General features: G+C 33.9%; 1 protein-coding gene and 1 long non-coding RNA gene across 5 annotated transcripts in view; one reads left to right on the plus strand and one right to left on the minus strand.

Annotated features, from left to right (window-relative positions):
• GPM6A (glycoprotein M6A) overlaps positions 1–19051 on the minus strand; it is a 369539-nt gene that overhangs the window by 157079 nt on the left and 193409 nt on the right. The gene's annotated exons all lie outside the window — the stretch shown is intronic.
• LOC109026607 (uncharacterized) overlaps positions 797–19051 on the plus strand; it is a 40342-nt gene continuing 22087 nt past the window's right edge. Inside the window, exons 1-6 of the long non-coding RNA XR_008679317.2 lie at positions 797–923; positions 6419–6511; positions 11126–11555; positions 15904–15950; positions 16309–16462; positions 17244–17350. This is a non-coding gene — a long non-coding RNA (uncharacterized lncRNA). The remainder of the gene's footprint in view (positions 924–6418; positions 6512–11125; positions 11556–15903; positions 15951–16308; positions 16463–17243; positions 17351–19051) is intronic.

The following is a 19051-nucleotide window of genomic DNA, read 5'->3' on the forward strand; positions in this document are numbered from 1 at the left end:
TAAAAAATAATACTTCCTAGAAAGTCAATTCCTTCTCCTAGCCTAAATGTCTTCTGAGGTATAAGAAATCAGGGAACATGAATAACAAAAAAAAAACATGAATTATGTCCTAGGACATGATAACTTGCTTTAATTTTCTATCTCCAAATTTTGTCTTGATGTTAACAGTTATCTACCGGCCAAAGGAAGGGAGTTAAAATATAGAAGAAAAAAGATATTAGTGAGTCATACCATCAAACCAACTCTCAATTTCTCTCCTTAATGATTTGTCTTTTTACCATCTTCCTGCTCCCTAAATTTGGCTATGGCAGAACTGGCCAGCAAAGGCTGTTCCTGTGTGCCAATGTGCCTTTGTATGCCATCTGCGGATATCATCTTCCAGGCACCTCACAGAATCATTTACAAGGAGAAAGAGCTAAATAGAAATTGCCATTGATAGCAAATATATTTGTTCTGAGTAATATCAGAATTATCTCTAATAACATCCTTAATACTGTAAGGCTGTTTCAACCTTTTCTTATTAAAATACACATCAAATCAAAACTGTATTTCGTAATCATCTAAGTGAATTTTTAAATATCTAGCTTTTTACACATACATTTATCTTGTTAGCACTACATAAATAAATGTGTAATAGCACATTCAAGGCAATTCTTAGAAATTTCTGCCCAATTTGCCATTATCTACACAGTTTTTTATTCCCCATCTAGTTAACAGCTTCTGAGAAGCCCAGGTTCCCAATTTCTGAGCATGTTTAATCGACCACTATGGTTGTCATGCCAACCAACACAGAGAATTCTGAGCTTACATGGGGCATTTCAATACAGTGACCCAATTACTTTCTGTCAACAAATTCACCAGCAAAATAAAGGGGCTAACACATTAACGAGATTTCCTGAGACTGCCATGTAGAGATGCTTGCAGTAAGATCACCATCAGTTTTTAAAATAACTAAAATGCTATTAAGTATCACAAGTATGATTCTTTTTATCCTCTGCCTTAGTTACTGTTATCTTTATGAGTGTATTTTCTATCAAAAATGCCTGAAGTCAATATATTTTAGCTTCTCTTTCACTACAAAAGCAAATGACACTGGGGTGTACATGATATAAGGATACCATATTCTCCAAAATGGAAGTCACTCTATCTCAACACGATTTTAATTTTATATTGTGCAATGGAAATTTATGAAGGCATAGGGAAAGTTGTATATCCTTTTGGTTATTGTTTTAAAAAGTCTTCATTTGAAAACCAAGAACCATAAAATGCCATGAATTAAAGGACTTTGCAACATGATGAAATTATCTATTCATTGCCTAAAAAATATTTTGTTCGTTCTTTTAGGGAGGAAAAAAAGAGAGCATAAATGTTAGCACTAGGTTGAAACAAATATTTAAACTAATCCTTTAGATATATAACATACAAAATGTTTTAGCTTCACTTGGGTATTTACTATATTTACAATTAAAGTTTGCTTTAATGGGGAGTGGTTGTGTGTATGAGAGAGAGAGAATAAAGAAAAAAAGAAATAATAAATACAATATGAATGTACCTATTTTCTGGCCAATCCTTTTCCTATGTCTTTTGGACTAGAGTTCCATTTTTTTCACAATTTATAATCATGTTATGCACAGGCTCTATCTATTAGGTAAAATAAAATTGATTCTCAGATGAGTTTATTTAATAAATAAATCAGATGGCAGATGGGCTTTATTAAAACAAGTAGAGATAAAATGTATAGATAGAAAAGATATTCTTGTTCTGGCAAGATGACAAGAATTTAATAATGTTTTTACATTACTCTTGAAAATATCAGTTTTAAGAAATGCATCTAAAATTAGTAGAAGCATAGACATGGAACTCTAGCACCACTCCTTAGCATTGCAAATAGGAAAATTAAGGTCTCAGAGGTTAAGTGACTTGCCATATGCCACCCAGTCAACTGGTGGCAGTCACACAATTTGGAGCTTGCTTCATTATTTGACATTAATTTGTAGACTGTTGGATGTATTGTTATAAATGTCCCTATATGTAAAGTAAGAGCAATTTATAAAAGGTTAAATTTGCATATTTAAAATTGAACTCAGAAATTGATTGCAGTCACCATCTTCATCCACATAACAGAGAAGAGATTCAATTTTCTCTTACTTAATAGATGGAGACTACTAACAAAATGACTGTATCAGAATGAAAGCACTCATCTAAAACATACAGAAGCAATATTTATTACAAAATAGAGACATTCATATTTTACCCGTTTATTCACACACACACACACACACACACACACACACACACACACAGTCACACACTTTTCTGTAACAAGAGCAAACTAGTTTCCAAATATTTTGTGGCTTTTATGCCTTCTGAAAATTGACATATTGTCCTTCTACACTCCCAGAAATACTTCCATATATTAAAATATTTATGGGGAGCCTATTTTTTAAATCAAATTGATGCTTTGATACCATAACCTGTGGTCATATTTAGTTATTAATCATATAACCTGAGGAGTCCTCATAAGCCCTAAACAGTCATCAGTAAAATTAGCATTGACATAAAAGAATTTACAAAGCTACAAATAAATGATTGTATTTGTTTATAGTATAACAGTTATTGACTCTGGTTTAAGTAATTTGATCTTATTATAAAAATATATTTCAGTCTCTTTAATTTCCAACTCATATGTGCTAAAAAATTTTAAGCTCATATGTTTAATCCCTCTGTTTACTGCTAGTAACATATCGTGTTTATTTCTTCTGGTTATGCATTGGATTGAAATTGTCATGCCAATAAAAAGTTAAGTCAAATGTGTAGAAAGTAATAAGCTCACAGTGTGGGTTATACCATTTTTATTTTATTCTAAAGTTTTACACTGGATATTTGGTGTCTACTCTTTCAAGTACTTTTAAAAGTAAAAAATAAAACTAGAAAATAATTAAATGAAGAAAATAGCCAAAAAGAAGAGGCAATCCTATATTTTTTTTACTGCCCTGGTAATACATTTATTTTTAATGGACTTGGGAAATGCATGCTTTCTTGTAAAGATACTCTATAAAATTGAGAATGGCATTATTTTTCAAAATAACAACTAAGTTTACTTAGAATACATCCACTGATAATTATAATTGATGAATATTAGTAAAATTTGAGATGTTAAATTCTATTTTGCTTAATAAGTTTATATTTTAAAATACAATGTAAAACTCTTTATTTTGGAATTTAGCTTATAATTCTTTGACATCTGATCAGAAAGTTTATTTGCCAATTTCCAAGGAAATCTTGAAATTAAAGACAGAAATACATATGGGATTGTCATGTTATTGTATTCATAATGCCTTTACTTTTAAATATTTATATTAAGAAATCTTTCAAACAGAAAACAAATAATATAACAAGCAATGATAAAGTTGACAATGTGGCCGACCATGGTGACGCATGCCTGTAATCCCAGCACTTTAGGAGGCTGAGGCGGGCAGATCACTTAAGGCCAGGAGTTTCAGACCACCCTGGCCAACATGGTGAAACCCCATTTCTATAAAAAATACAAAAATCAGCCAGGCATGGTGGTCTGTGCTTGTGGTCCCAGGTTTTTCATTTACCATTATATCTTAAAAAGTTATCCATGCTAATACATTCTTTAGCTAGTACAGATGAGCCTACTATTATGGACTATATTATGTATTTTTGATAGAACTCCTCCAAAAAATTAATAATAACTGCCCTTCTGAAAGATGTTCTATGGCTTCATACAATATGAATGCTCTTCCTCTGAGCTATCCAGGACCCTGTTGGTGGAGGTTGCCTGGATACCCACCATCCCTATCTCACAGCAATTAAGAACATTCTGGAATAGTCTGTAAGAGAACCATGTATTCTATTCTATTCTATTCTATTCTATTCTATTCTATTCTATTCTATTCTATTCTATTCTATTCTATTCTATTCTATTCTATTCTATTTATTTATTTATTTAGAGATGGTGTTTCGCTCTGTCCCTCAGGCTGGAGTGCAGTGGCGCGATCTCGGCTCACTGCAACCTCTGCCTCCCAGGTTCAAGTGATTCTCTTGCCTTGGCCTCCTGAGTAGCTGGGAATATAGGCATGCACCACCACATCCAGCTAATTTTGTATTTCTATTAGAGAAAGGGTTTCACTATGTTGGCCAGGCTGGTCTCAAACTCCTGACCTCAGTTGATTCGCCTGCCTCGGCCTCCCAAATTGCTGGGATTACAAGTGTGAACCACTGTACCCGGCCAAGATCCATGAATTCTTCTGCACATCAGACACTACTTATACTTTTTACTTGGATCATCTGATGTCTTGGCTTCCAGAAATGCACTTCCCACTATTTATAATAATAAGAGTTCTTTTCCTCTTTAAACTCTGGTAAGCTGCCAAAATTCTTCCTGGTATTTAGAGGGAAAATGTTTTAAAATACTTTTTTATGATATTGTAAATTCTGATCCTCTTGGTTCACAAATATAATTTCATCCATTTATCCTAATTAGTCTTTTGACTTTTAGTCTTTGCTCATTTTACTTTTTAACCTTTGTCAATTTATGTCATCTTGATTTGGATTCATTTTACTTTTTAACTTTTGTCAATTTATGTCATCTTGATTTGGATGCATCTTTGGAAACCATTTTCCTTCTAGAGTAATACAGAGTATCTGGATCTACATTGACAGGCCTAAGAAGCAACTTCACCACTTACTACTGAGTGACCTTGGAAAAATTATCAAAAATCTCTGGGTCTTAGCATCTTCATCCATAAAATAAGAGTAATAAAAGTATCTTATTTGTATAGTTATTGTGAGGATTATGTAAATTAATAAATATAATGCACTTGAAACAGTGCTTAGCAAATGATGTTATCTCAACAAGTGTTAAATATTCATATAATTTCTTTAGATTTACATATGTGAGTCCTTAATAGAAACCATAATCAAATGTTTACTTGTTCATAGCCCTTCTTTGGATCTTCTGTAGTTTAAATATTTCCTTTCAAAGATACAGTGCAATTACACACAATAACTTAAACAAGGAATTGTTTATTCACTCAGTATTTATTGTCAATCATTATACTATTCTGTTCACAACTTTGAATTCAAGATTAATATTGCTCGGAAGTTATTCTAAAAGCATAGCATAGAAATAGAAAAAATGAAGCTGATAATTCAAGGAGCTGCATGACATTATAGAAATGTACTGGAACCTGGGGAATTGCATGACTTATGATGAATATGGAAGCCTGGAAAAAGCTTCCTAATGAAGCACTGATTGAGGCATGGTCGGTAAGAAAGAAGATGGAAAATAAATCAGGCTGGGCCTGTACACATCACGTGAGGGCATGCCGAGAGACTATTTCAATGCTGAATGATAAGATTGGGTAGTAGGCCTAGAAACTTTGCTTTGGGCCATATTATAAAGGGCTTGATATGCCAAAATAAAGCTAATGGATTTAATTTTATAGGCAGTAGAAACAATGGAAGCCTTTACGCAACAGAATCCATGAATATATTTTGTTTGAGAGAAATTATTCTAATTAAAGCGAATAGAAATTGGATGAAGAGAAGCATAATAAAGACAACCTCAATAGCTTAAGGAAATAGTCGATTACATTACTGAGTACCTGAAGATGAGAATCCGGAATTAGGAGACATTTCTGAAGTGAAAGCATTTGATAACCCATTAAATATAGAGGAAAGTGTGAAAGGCATTAGTAATGACCTGTAAACTTCTAGCTTGGGACACAGTGTACATAAATGATGACAGATGTGATGGAAGTCAAGAACCAAGGATGTAGAGTTGATTCAACAGTCAGTTGATAAATTCCATTTTGGACATATTGCATTTGAGGTACCTACGGCTATCTGAGGCAGGCAGCCTCTTCGAGGGCACTCAATAATCCCTTCCTAGTAGCATTCATGTCTTTCTGAAATCTGCTCCACCTGAGTAAGGGCTGCACTTTTTGACTTGCTTCTAATGAATAGAATATGGCAGAAGCAAGGAAATGTTCCTTCCAAGATTACATTATAAAAGCACTGTAGGCTGGGCATGGTGGTTCATGCCTATAATCTCAACATTTTAGGTGGCCAAGGAGGGAGGATTGCTTGAGACCAGGAGTTTGAGAACAGTCTGCACAACATACTGAGACCCTATCTCTACAAAAACTTTTTAAAAGTTAGCTGGGCATGGTGGGACACACCTGTGGTCCCAGCTGGGAGGAGGCAGAGGTGGGAGGATCACTTGAGCCCAGGAGTTTGAAGCTGCAGTGAGTCATAATCACTACTTTACTCCAGCTTGAGTGACAGAGCAAGACCCTGTCTCAAAATAAAATGAAATATGATAAAATAAAATAAGTAAAAGTACCGTGGCTTCCAACTTACATGGAATCTCTCTCCCCATCTACCTTAGATCCTTTGCTCTGAAGAAGCCAGGCACCATGGCATGAGGCAGCCCTGTGGAGAGGTTCATGTGGTACAGGACCAGGCCTGCAACATCACTTGAGTGAGCCACTAAGCAGATTACTCCCCCCACCCCAACTGAACCTTCATATGAGACTGCAGCTGTAACTAACAGCTTAATTGCAATCTTGTCACTTTCTAACAGGCCACCCTGTTTTTCTCAAACTGTATCACTGATATTTTCTCAAATATCTATTTATCTATGTTTGGATGCTGTTTTAGTTGCTCTCTGTCTCCACCACTTCTACATCAAAAGCTTTATAATGTAGTCTGCCTTGCACAGTGACACTTAGAAGAATGGCTAACAACTACTCACTCTAAACTTATTGTCTACTTATCTTATTTATCAATAAGAGTTATATTTGTGTTACATATAATCACAAACATTGGAAGTAAATGGCTTTTAGCATGGACAAGGAGGCGATATAACATGATGAATGAAGATAATAATATAATCTTAAAGATGAATAAAAATCTGTTTTGATCATCTCTAATTTACCAATCAGTGCATTCAATGATTTCTAAATATCTCAACAATTCCAACATATAGATACTTTTCTTCCTACTTGATGGATGAGAAAATTAAGTCTCTTGATCAGAAGTTAAGTCACCTGCCTAAAAACACAACCAGTATATAGCAGAGTTAGAATATACATTTATGTTTGAATGCTTCTGTTTATTTACACTACCTTCCCTCTGGTACTTTAGTGTTTTTCATTATAAGTATGTAAAAGCTAAAATACAAACCACTCACCCTATTTGATTGCATTCACAATAATTTTATGTTGTTTTATCAAATTTGGATTATAATTTAGGAGTGATACTTACATCTGGGAATTCTGGAAGAAGTTGTGAAGTTTAATTCCTATGGGAACTCATTATATATTCATTACTTCAAAAACAAAGAAGCAAACAGCATGCACCAATGAAGGAGCTTGAAGACTACCTTCCTCTTAGTGCTACCCCCAGGAATTAAACCTCACAATTTCTTTCCTGTCTAAACATGCTTTTAAAATTGTTCTGACCCAAAACAGTATTTTCAGATGTTTCTGATAAGTCCTGAATTGTTTTTTTTTTTTCTGTGTGTTAATCCTATGCCATTCTTTGTTGTTTTTAGTAAGTACTCAGTTCTCTCAGATTACTAAGGATTCTCTTCTCTAAAAAAATACTGGCAAATTTAATATCATATTCCATACCAATGTATGAAAAGCTGCTAGTCATTTTAGTTCTCCTAGATAACTAACACATGTAAAATTGAACCAAATAATGCCAGAAACCAAATACATAATTCAACAGCACATGGTAATAGCTGGGATACCGATAGTTACACTTTTTACTTTCATTTTATTCATTTTATTTGTGGATGAAAGATGCTCTATGATCTTATTCCGTCACAATATTGATAACCAACATTTTAACTATTAATATTAAGAGTTAGTGTTCATTGGGCCTTTCGTAATCTTGTTCATAAAATTTATTTATTAATGATGTTTGGGTAGGTAGCTGTTGAGATTGACAATAGTATTAATACCAGCAATGATGTGTGATGTGATATCAATGTTTGTATCCCCGCCCTCAAATAATTGAGCTCCCATGTATATGGAATACATGGTAACTGTTTTATTGTTACATGCATTAGCATTTTCAATAACCGTAGGCCATCTCAATCAATTTCCCCCATCATCCCATGATTGCAATTTTCTTCTATGCCTATTGAATAATCCAGATTAAAGACTATATATCATTTAACTCCCGGCCTCAAGTGATCTGCCTACCACATCCTCCCAATCATTTTGCAATACTTTTTGAAGTAGTCCAGGGCTTATGTACATGATTGTAGGCTTCGAAGTTCTTTTTATTTTCAAAGGCAAAATTATAGAGGTGTTGTCCAGAACACCCTTAAAGTTCTCATTTTAAATGATTGCAATCTCCGAATATTATTTCCTCTCAAATTTTGGGATTTCAAATCCATAATATCTTTATCTTGATATATAAATTATGAATCACAATTGGGAAAGCTACCAGGGTTTTTAACCAATAATCTACAAGACTCTAAGTGTGGTTCCAGGATCCACAAAAATAGAATTACCTGAGAAAGTACTAGAAATGCAGATTCCTGGGCCCCGCTCCATATTCACCGAATCAGAAACTTGAGTTGGAGAAATGAAGTGCCATAATCATCAAAAATAGGTGATCCTTGCTAAAGCAAACTAATGTTGAAGAGCTACTCAGAATATGGTACTGCTACACTTGTGTAACTTACAAAGACAAATAAACCTCAAATCACAAACATAACACGTTCATTGCAATGTAAAGTTAATAGTCACTCTTCTAAGTTATTCATTTATAACGATCTAACGCATAATCACCCCACCTTTCACACAGGTTGCTGTTACATCATTTAATAACTTTTAATGAAGCTGAGTTATTTAAACTTGACGTTAAGATTACCATGTACCCAGATTATCCTAAAAGCACTCAATTCACCTATTTAAGGCTAAGAAAACTCTGTTTATGACACTTACAATCCAGTTATTCAAGACAAATAAATATTTCCTTTACATAATTGCCTCATTTAAAGAGCAAAACTGAAAAGCTAGGTTACGGAATGAGGAAAATTTGAGACACTTAACTTAGATTTAACAATGAGCAATGTGGTAAATTTATGTTGCATGTCTTGCATATTTACCAGAATCACATTACCAAAAATACACATACAAACTTTGTACTAACTTTCTAATTATTATATTTCTTGGTGGCGGAAGGAGGGGCAACATAACTCTTTTACTGACTATCACAGATAGGTAAGTTTTGAATGTTACCACTTTTCTCAGATATGCCTTTTCTGTTAGTCTCTTAATCCTGAGTTGATTCTTTTTCAGAACAAATGTAACCCACAAGTGAAATGTAAAGATATTTATTTCTTAGTGTCCCATTTTCTCCTTAGAATACGGTGGATTTCCTCAGGAAAGCAATTTTACCAAGGGAAATGTAAAATGCATTTTTTATATTGCACCAAAAGAGGTATTCAGTTTTTGTCTGGCATGTGCTGTATTGCACATGAAAGCAAAAGGAAGGCAATTGGAAATCCTTGCCAGAGGCTAGTTATGAGTAATGAGTTCAAAGATTTCAGTGGCCTGATACGTAGTGCTTAAAATATACGAGTCTACCCTCTCCTTTCCTTTTTTCCTTTTTTCATTTTGCAAAATGGGAAACAACATTGTTCTTTCCCAACGTGGCTTTAAATAGCTCTTCCAATCTTGTTTTCCTGCCCCAGGATGTCTTAGGCAGCACTCACAATCTCCCTTTGCTCATCTGTCTTAGGGAGCTCCAGTCAGCTGCCTTTCCTAGAGTATCACAGGCATCAACCCTTTCTATAATATACATCATTTCCTTTTTGGCCGAAAAATACATGCAGTTCTTTAATTTTTGACTCTGGACCACTCATTTTGACTCGCTGTGGGGCAGTAGCATTCAATGACCTCTTCCAAAACAAGAGGCACTGAGCTCATAGTCTTTAGTGTTCCCCTCTCACACGAAGAACTGCTTGAATCTAAGTATCTAGGAATCTAAGAGTCAATTGAAGAACAGTTTTGCTAACTTAACTTATAAGAATAGAGATTGATATTAGTGCAAGAAAGTAAAAGCATATGAGGCACAGAAGTAGTATTGCTATTTTTATGTACAAAAGTAAAAATGGAAATATTGGAGTCAAGGAGAAGACTGAGGTATAACAGACAACTCCAAATGACTACATTTGTCACCCTAGAAGTAGCAAGTGTTTTCAAAAACAAACAGAATATCCTTGAGCAAGAGGCTTAATATAAAACACTATTGATAAGGATACAATTCAGATATTTTTTGAAGTTTATCTCTTTTTTTCATTCAACTTCTTGTGGACGCTTAAGTGGGATTTTTAATACTGAATTATAAAGATGTTTCAAAATTGTAATTTCAAATAGAATGATCCTGAGAGTACAATATTTTTAAAAAGTATATGGATTCCAAAGTGGTTAGGAAGTCAATAAATAATTCCAATAACTGTATAATTTGTGGTTGAGGGCTTAATGTTGTGGTTGAGGGCTAAACTGAAGAGCAATCTTATTTAAGAATGTGCAAAGTAAAAATAAATAGCTTAAAAGAATATACAAAATATAAAAAAACCAAAATTATATAGCATATACCCAAATCTAGGTAGAGGTATAGATTGTTTTACTTAATCAATGTATGCTAACCCTGTGTATATAAGTCCATTTTAGATAATATCATTTTAATTTCACTGAATGCAAATTATCCAAGCCAAAGAAAAGACTCTCCAACCTCTAGGCCAAATCTTGTCTAAAACAATTTAATCTGTCCTATAGTAAGATCGGGCGCATCAAATTCTTTCCCAGCCATCCCCACTTGTTTCCCATACCCACACTTAATAAATAATAGCTAAAATTATATACCTACATAATACTGCATTAATGTCCACTCTGAGGCCTAAATCATGGCTTCATCATATTTCTAAAACACAGATCATAAAACCCATTCAATGAAGGCTTCTGTTTCTTGCAAAATAAAACTTCAAAAGCACCAGAGAGGTAATAATGGTCAGGTTAATGCCTGGGTTACATTCAATACTGAAATGGTATATAACTCATTTTCCCTTAAGGACCACAAAACAGCCTTGTAAACTCATCCTAGAGGATCTAAAAGAGAACCCCCTCATAACAGAATGGCATTCCCAGCTTGCGGGCCCTGAGACTCCATTGAGTCATGCCACATGTATGGAAAATGATTTTTGGAGTGTTATTCTATCTAAGGAAAAACAAAGCAAATTTTCCACTTTCAAGATTAAAGGACATTCTGTCTACATTAAGACAAGCAGGGTAAGTCTTAAACACTTGTTAATCTTAGCACTATGTTTAACAAGCCTCCCAAGTATGGAACTCAAGAAACCTAAGAAATGAGATCAATGTTAGCTTTTTCATGAAATTTAAATGTGTCAAACAATAAAGTCTTCAAATATTTTGCCATTTTTTGCTAACAGGGAAAATTAAGCAGTGAATTAATGACCTCACAAGGATTTTGGAGAATGCTGGGTAAGTTTACTACACTCCACATAAGTATAATATGCAGATCCTAATCATTTCACATCATATATTTCTATTTTGTACATTGAAATCAGGATCACGTTAAAAACTTTTATAAATGTAGCACATTAATATTATAGGTGTATTAATATAGGTATTAATTAATAGGTATTAATATTATAGGTATATTGAATAGCCATTTTGTAGATAAAAAGTGTTTAATGTTTAATATTGGTAATTTGACATGGTTCAAACGAATACATCTATAATATAGACAAATAAGTAACAGACCACTCAGTAGACTTTAAGAAATAAATCTATTAATACCTAAAGGCTGAAGCAAAATACATTTGTCAGTTAATAGGAGAGAATTTTCCAGGAATTTGATGGAGATGGAATGAAATGACCAGTGGATATGATACATTTTTTAAAAATTGAGCGTGTCAGGTAAATAAATACACTATGTTTTTTAATACTTTAAAGACTATGGAATGCCTGGAGGGGGGACACAGGCATGGGTAATACAGTTGCCTGAAAAGACCTCATCATCATTAGGTTACAGTGGTGTTGCTTTTGCATTACTGCAGAATTTAAAAGAAGATAGAGTAGCAGAGTTAAGGCCAAATATTGCAATGATTATATAACTGTAAGTATGACACAAAGTTTCCTTCCAATTTAGCAGAAACAATGGGCAAAAATATTTTTGATATTTATGTAAAATAGTGGTCGCTCTTGATACACAGATGATATGAAAGAACCACATGTATCATAAATCAGTAGCTCCTTTTAGACCTTTGGTAAGCATACTACACTCCGCATAAGTATAATAAGCAGATCCCAATCATTTGGGAGGGGGCTCAAAGTTGCTAAACAGTGTTGTAGAGATCAATCATGGAAATACATGCTTGCTGTCTCTTTGTGAATTAAGTTTTCATGCAGTGTTGCAAAAAAAATTACTATGTAAAAGTAACACATAAATAAATAAGCTTATCTTTCTTCAAGATTATACTTTTCAGCCTGGCTATACAACTGGCCTATAAAACATGAAGTTATTTCAGTTGTTTAACAAGAATTCATTCTCAATTCCACCAAATAATAGTATCACAACTTCATCTCAAAACACAAATTAGTGATTAATACATCAAAAAACTTAGTACACCAAAATTGTAGAGAGAATATGATGAGCATTGAAAGGTTAGATGGAAATACTCTTCCGATACCATTGACCAGAGCTCAAATGCCCTGTTTTCAGATACTGTCTTGATTCCATCTAAAATATAAGCCAATTGTGTGAGACTATATACCAATTAAAATACAAAAACTAAAATAAAGCATAAAAGAAGGCAAAAGAAAATTGATTACTCATTGCATGCTATTTTTTAAATTCATTACCTTGAACATTACTAAACATATCCTAGAAAAGGTCTTATCTTATTAAACAGTCCTCAATGATTTCAAGCTGTTATTTCTTATGTAATTTTGTTTCCTTTGATCAATACTTACGAATGAACACAGTAAGCCTGGTGTCAGCAAATTTGTAAACTACTTTGTTAAATTTTAACAGCGTATTATAAAATATTATAAGACATAATTTTCCAAGTTTCAGTAACCATTTGCTGAATCTGACAGTTTAATGTATTTGACTTCATTGCCAGAATCACAATGCTAAAAATATGTGTGGGCTCTTTAATAATAAAAAAAGAAAATCTATTCGTTTTCAAGAAAGCTGCTACCAAACTACTGAATATATTTCAGGTCAAAGAATAAAAGAATTATTTTTAATTCAAATGTAATGACATAAAATGGAGTCCTTGCTGCATTCTCCCAAGCCAGGTTTAGCTGCTCTGTTAGATCTGTCTCTATTTAGGGGAAAAATTGTGTTTTATTCTTTCTTTAGTCTGCACAATTGACCTCTTCTTCTTCCTCTTTATCCTCTTCTTTTTCTTCCCCTCCCCTCTTCCTTCTCTTTCTCCTCCTGTTCTTGTTTCATCATCATCATCATCATCATCATCATCATCATCATCATCATCATTATCATCATCATCATCAGCTATGAATGGGTTTGTATTCAGAGCACTTTGCAGGTTGGGTTCATGAACAAACGATAAAATCTTTACCCTTCAGGAATTTGTACTTTGAGAATGGAGCTACAGCATAACACATACATAAGAAAAAACAGTAAGATATGCCATATAGTAAGTGACAAACATTTAAGAAATAACTGTTACAACAATTCGAAAAAGTTATTAGTCCTTTAATTCTGACTCTCTGACTCAAGGAAAATTGCTTGGTCACCTTTTTAAATGGGCACAGTGTGTTAAGATGAGAGGAAAGGAAACATGGAGAAGGAATCTGCATTTACTCAACTCCTAATATGTTCCAGGAATTGTAATAGGCGCTTTTACCTAGTCTTTATTACATCTAACTCACATTAAACAGACCTAAACCCAAAGATAATGGTAGAGAAAATTAATTCTCAAAATGGAGATTTTGAAAAAAATACGGTTGAATAACACAGATTAAGTTACAGAGAAAATGAAGGTGGAGAAAAGGAGCCAGGGCTTTAACACAAGTCATCTGATTGGGAAACCAAAAGTCAATTGGCCACTCATTATGATGGTCAATTGAAAAACTCCTGGCCCTTATACATATTTAAAATTCATGGAGACAATCTGAGTGGGTGGTTTCTGAATTCTAGATCTTATGACTCAATTACAACTTTCTACTGTGAATGGTTGAGCAGAGATTTAAAATGCTTTAAGTTCAATTATTCTGACTAATATTCAAAGCATTCTTTTCACTGTAAAACGGTTTTTTTTTAACTTGATGAAAAACTAAAATAACGTCTCTGAGACAATAAACCACTAAATGAATCTGGCTTTGGTAATACATTGGTACTATTTAAAACAGAGATTCTCAAAGCCTATGGTTGGTTTTAAATGGACAAACCACATTCAGTGTCATATCTAAGAGTTCCATTGTTCAAACATTGTTCAATCCTTATTTTAATAATGAATTCTATTATTGAATATTGAAATATTGAAAGGTGTTTGAAGAAAAATAAATATAATTCCTTACTGCCACTCAAATGTACAGTCTGTGGTTCCAAAAATTTGAATTTAAATGCCCTTATTATGGGAAAAATAAATTTTTAACTAGAAAAATGGAGAAATCATTTAGCTCATTCTCCCTTCTGCCCACTTCATAATCTTTCTTGGAACTGAAATGGAAGACTACCTCATTTTGTTACATGACAATTCTTTTTTTCTCTGGATGTTTGTGTGAGGTTTTCTCTTAGTTTCCTGTAGAGTTTGAACCCAACGGCCGTTGACTAAATAGTGTGACCGTAAAGTCAAAGAACATTTGATATTTATTAAAAAACTCTAATCAATATTTATTAACTAGTGTTAAGATATATTGACATTAGACACTGCATATGAAATGCTTAGAACAGTGCCTGGATTATTAAATATTAGCTATTATTATTAATATTTTCCTTGACAAATAAATCATGCTAATAAAAGTACTTAATTATGTTTCTGATGTTCAATAACGAAACTGAACAGAAAAACTGATATGGTATAGGCTGTTAAAAATGAAAGTGGGCCAGGCGCAGTGGCTCACGCCTGTAATCCCAGCACTTTGGGAGGCCGAGGCGGGCGGATCACGAGGTCAGGAGATCGAGACCATCCTGGCTAACACAGTGAAACGCGGTCTCTACTAAAAACACAAAAAATTAGCTGGGTGTGGTGGCAGGCGCCTGTAGTCCCAGCTATTTGGGAGGCTGAGGCAGGGGAATGGCGTGAACCTGGGAGGTGGAGCTTGCAGTGAGCCGAGATAGCCCACTGCACTCCAGCCTGGGCGATGAGCGAGACTCCGTCTCAAAAAAACAGAAACAAAACAAAACTAAAACAAAATGAAAGTGGATATCCACCAACACAGGAAATGTGTAGAAGAATCTCAAAAAAATTTTTTTTCAAAAAAAAAAAGCTGTCAAGTTTTGGGGGGAAGGTAATTTGGCCGTGTACTAGTTCTTTATTTGAATTATTTACTAAACTTTGTTGCATAAAACAACAATCGGAATAAATACAGGTGTAAAGTTTTTCTCCCATATTTTATTTTTGTTAAGAAAGAATAGGTAATTCACCATTCAAATAACCTTTCTAATGGGGAATATTAATTGCAACCATAAAAATGTAGAAAATAGTTTCCCAGACATTGAAAGTTCTATTATAAATCAATGAAGAATGCTAATTAGCAAAATACTTTAATTGCCTCACTTTTACTTGATAACCAAGAAAAAGCATGACCATCCCCTTTTAGGAGACAATATGAACAATCTCTTTTATGTTTCTAGCATCATTCTCAGGGATAGATTTCATCCAATTCCTCTCTTTGATGGAGGTAAGTAAAGTAAAACTCATCATTTCTCATATGATAAAAATTTAAGTCCAAAAACATTAAACAATTTAAACAATGTAAGAAAGTGTCTTTCTTTCTTTGGGAAATCAATCTGGATATATACAGCAGTTAATGTTCTAACATGTGGACATCTCTTAATACACATCATTTAAAAGCCAACAGTCATTCTTCCTTTTTTCTCTGACCTCAGATTTCCTCATATTATAACTTAATTCCCTAGTAAACTCTATAAACAGACTCCAATAAGAACTGACTCTCATCTTTGACCAAAGTTATATTTCCCACTCACAATTTGAAAAAAAAATCAGTTATCTTCTGTTTTTCTTTATGTTGTTCACAGTGCAAAGAAGTAAGTTACTGTTGGACTAAGAATATCCAAGACAATGGCCACAACTTGAAAGCACATGGAAAAACATGAATTATTTTTATAATGTCAGCTAATCCACAGCTGTGCCACCTGTTAGTATGGATGCTATCCAAAAGGATTTTTGAAAGTAAGCCAGGCAGTCTGCCTTCGATGTATGAAAAAGAAAACTGTCAAACATTATGAATGGTGGGGAGGGGTTTTTGCCTGGGGGAAAATGGAGTTCACAATGGACAAACTAGAAGTTATCTCCTGTATCCTATGAATCTCTCATGAGCCATTGTCTTCTGATGAATTAAGGAATAATTAATTTCTAAAAATCGTGTCTTAGAAGTCATCACTCCGAGGACACTATCAATATCTATCTATCTATCATGCTGTACTTCTCATTTAGTCTCTTTAAATATTTAAACTTTAATTCAAGGAATTAATGAAGTAACTATATCAAGCACTTTCATTTGAAAAGGTGAATTCACTCATTTTAATGACATTGTGAAAAATCTATTCATATCCTTCATCCGAACAAGATGTTAGAAATGTGTTATTGATATTTTGGATCTCTGAGATAAACAGTACCACAGACACTAAAAGAAACCATAATTAGCAACTAAGGAAAATATAAAATGACAAAATTCTAAAATGTTATATCTAAACCACAGCAGACATAAAAACCACAACAATGTAGAAGTTCTCCGAATATCTATTGAACTTTATTAAAAATGTAACTAATTTTCCCTACTGACAGATGTTGTAGAACTACATTTGAAAATACCAAGGGGTAAAAGTAATTTCTTATGCCCAGGAGGACACTTCAGGTTAAGCACAATGGCTAGTAAAAGCACAGCTGTGAAATCTTAGGACAGATTTTTCCTATATGCTTTATAAAATCTGATTCTCTATGTTTCTTTTAGCCTTGTTATCCAAATGCAGAAATGGCAGCCGAAGAGATGATTTGTGACAGTATTTGCTGAGACGAAGTCTGTCCACTAGATGGATAAAACCAGTTCCCTTTTCATAGGTCTGTAAGTAGCCAACAGCTAAGAAGCAAATTATTAATTCTTACACTTAAATGACTGCTTAAAGATTTTTGATGTTGTTTTTGTTATTTTCTTAGTCACTAGTCTACAGACTTCAATGACATATTAAGGATTATAAATCTATTAATAAACCAGACACATTCTGTCTCTTTAATTTCTTTGCAATAGTTCTCCAAATATTATACTACCAATACTTACTGGTAGGCAATGATTTAGGGACGAATTTATTTAAATTGTAAACAATCAAAGATCAGTGAGGGAAAAAAATCAAAATCATCAAGAATATGCTAAAGAGTGCTGTCAAAGTTGAAATTTAATACATTAAATATACAGTTGATTCAGCTTCGACTCACCAGGTTAAACTCAGGGAAAATTTCTTAGCACTAAGCCTCTTTATGTAAGACTCCTAAAAGGATCTGAAGATTTGTTTTATTTAGAGGTCTTTCGATTGCAAAGAATAGAGATTCACCCAGAGTAGCTGAAAGATGGGGCAGCATAGTTATTATTAAAATTTGCCGTGGGATAAAGAGATCCTCAGAGCATACTGAGAGTCATCTTTTCCCAGTTCTCAAGAAAGAAGGCCAATTGAACCAATTCATCTTTTTGGATTCAATTCACTACTTACAAGTCGTAGATTGCTAGTGCACTTACAGATTGGCTGCCCTTGAAAAAGTTTTCATATCTGGCAAAGAAAAGAAGCCAGAGTTGGTGGTAAGGAACACAACCATAAATTACAGATCATAGCTGATGACTGCAATGGAAGCATGTGGGGGAGGCAGTCCTTCAAAGGAGTGTGGCTGCCAGGCAGGCAGCTATGGGCATCTAGTGTAGAGAGTGGGGTTGAAAGTTCAGAACCTGGACTCATTCTGATTGCATTGAGCCCAGCTCTACTATTTACTACGATGTGACTTTGGTCTAGTCAATTAATCTATTTGATATTTATTTTCCTCAACATTAACACCACTTAAGGTTATTGTGAAGAGCCAGTGAGTTCATTTAGGTAAAGTCCTTAGGCCAGTGTCTGGCACTGAAATCACCAGGCAGTATAGGTTGGCCAATATTTCCTAGTCTCCTACAGCCAAAGCTGCCTCTTTTTTTCGTTGATTATAGTGGTGTCTCTTCTTCAGGGATGATGTCTGCTTAAGGAAAGGTGAGGTTCTAGAGTCATCTTTCAAGATAAAAATAATCTTACACACACAAAAAATGTCTGAAGAGACTTTTAGTCAGCCTATAAGCTGTACTGTATATTAAATATACTTTATATTAAGTACAATATACAGTATATCCTTGTGTGCATAGATTCCTTTATAGTAATATGTGTGTATCAATGTATAAAGTATATGATGAAGGGGTCTCTTGTCAACAATAATTGTACAGTATTTTAAATAATGAGATAGATCAACATTAACACTGATATGAAAAACAAAGAAAATAAACCTGTACCCTCTCCTTTATGTATTCTTGTTGGTTTTAACAAATTAAAGATATGCTGAAATGACAAATAGGTTAGTGCTATTGAGCTAAGGATGAACAATGACCATTGAACTTTGGCTGTATATTGCTGTTTGAAATGATGGAACTGGTCATTTGATCACATTCAGCTTGATCATCTACATCTGCTAGTGACCCAGTCCCTGAGAGTCACCAAGAATTGATTCCACTGAGGCGATGGCAGGCAGGGC

Source organism: Gorilla gorilla, chromosome 3 (assembly GCF_029281585.2).
Source record: "Gorilla gorilla gorilla isolate KB3781 chromosome 3, NHGRI_mGorGor1-v2.1_pri, whole genome shotgun sequence".
Lineage (NCBI taxonomy): Eukaryota > Metazoa > Chordata > Mammalia > Primates > Hominidae > Gorilla > Gorilla gorilla.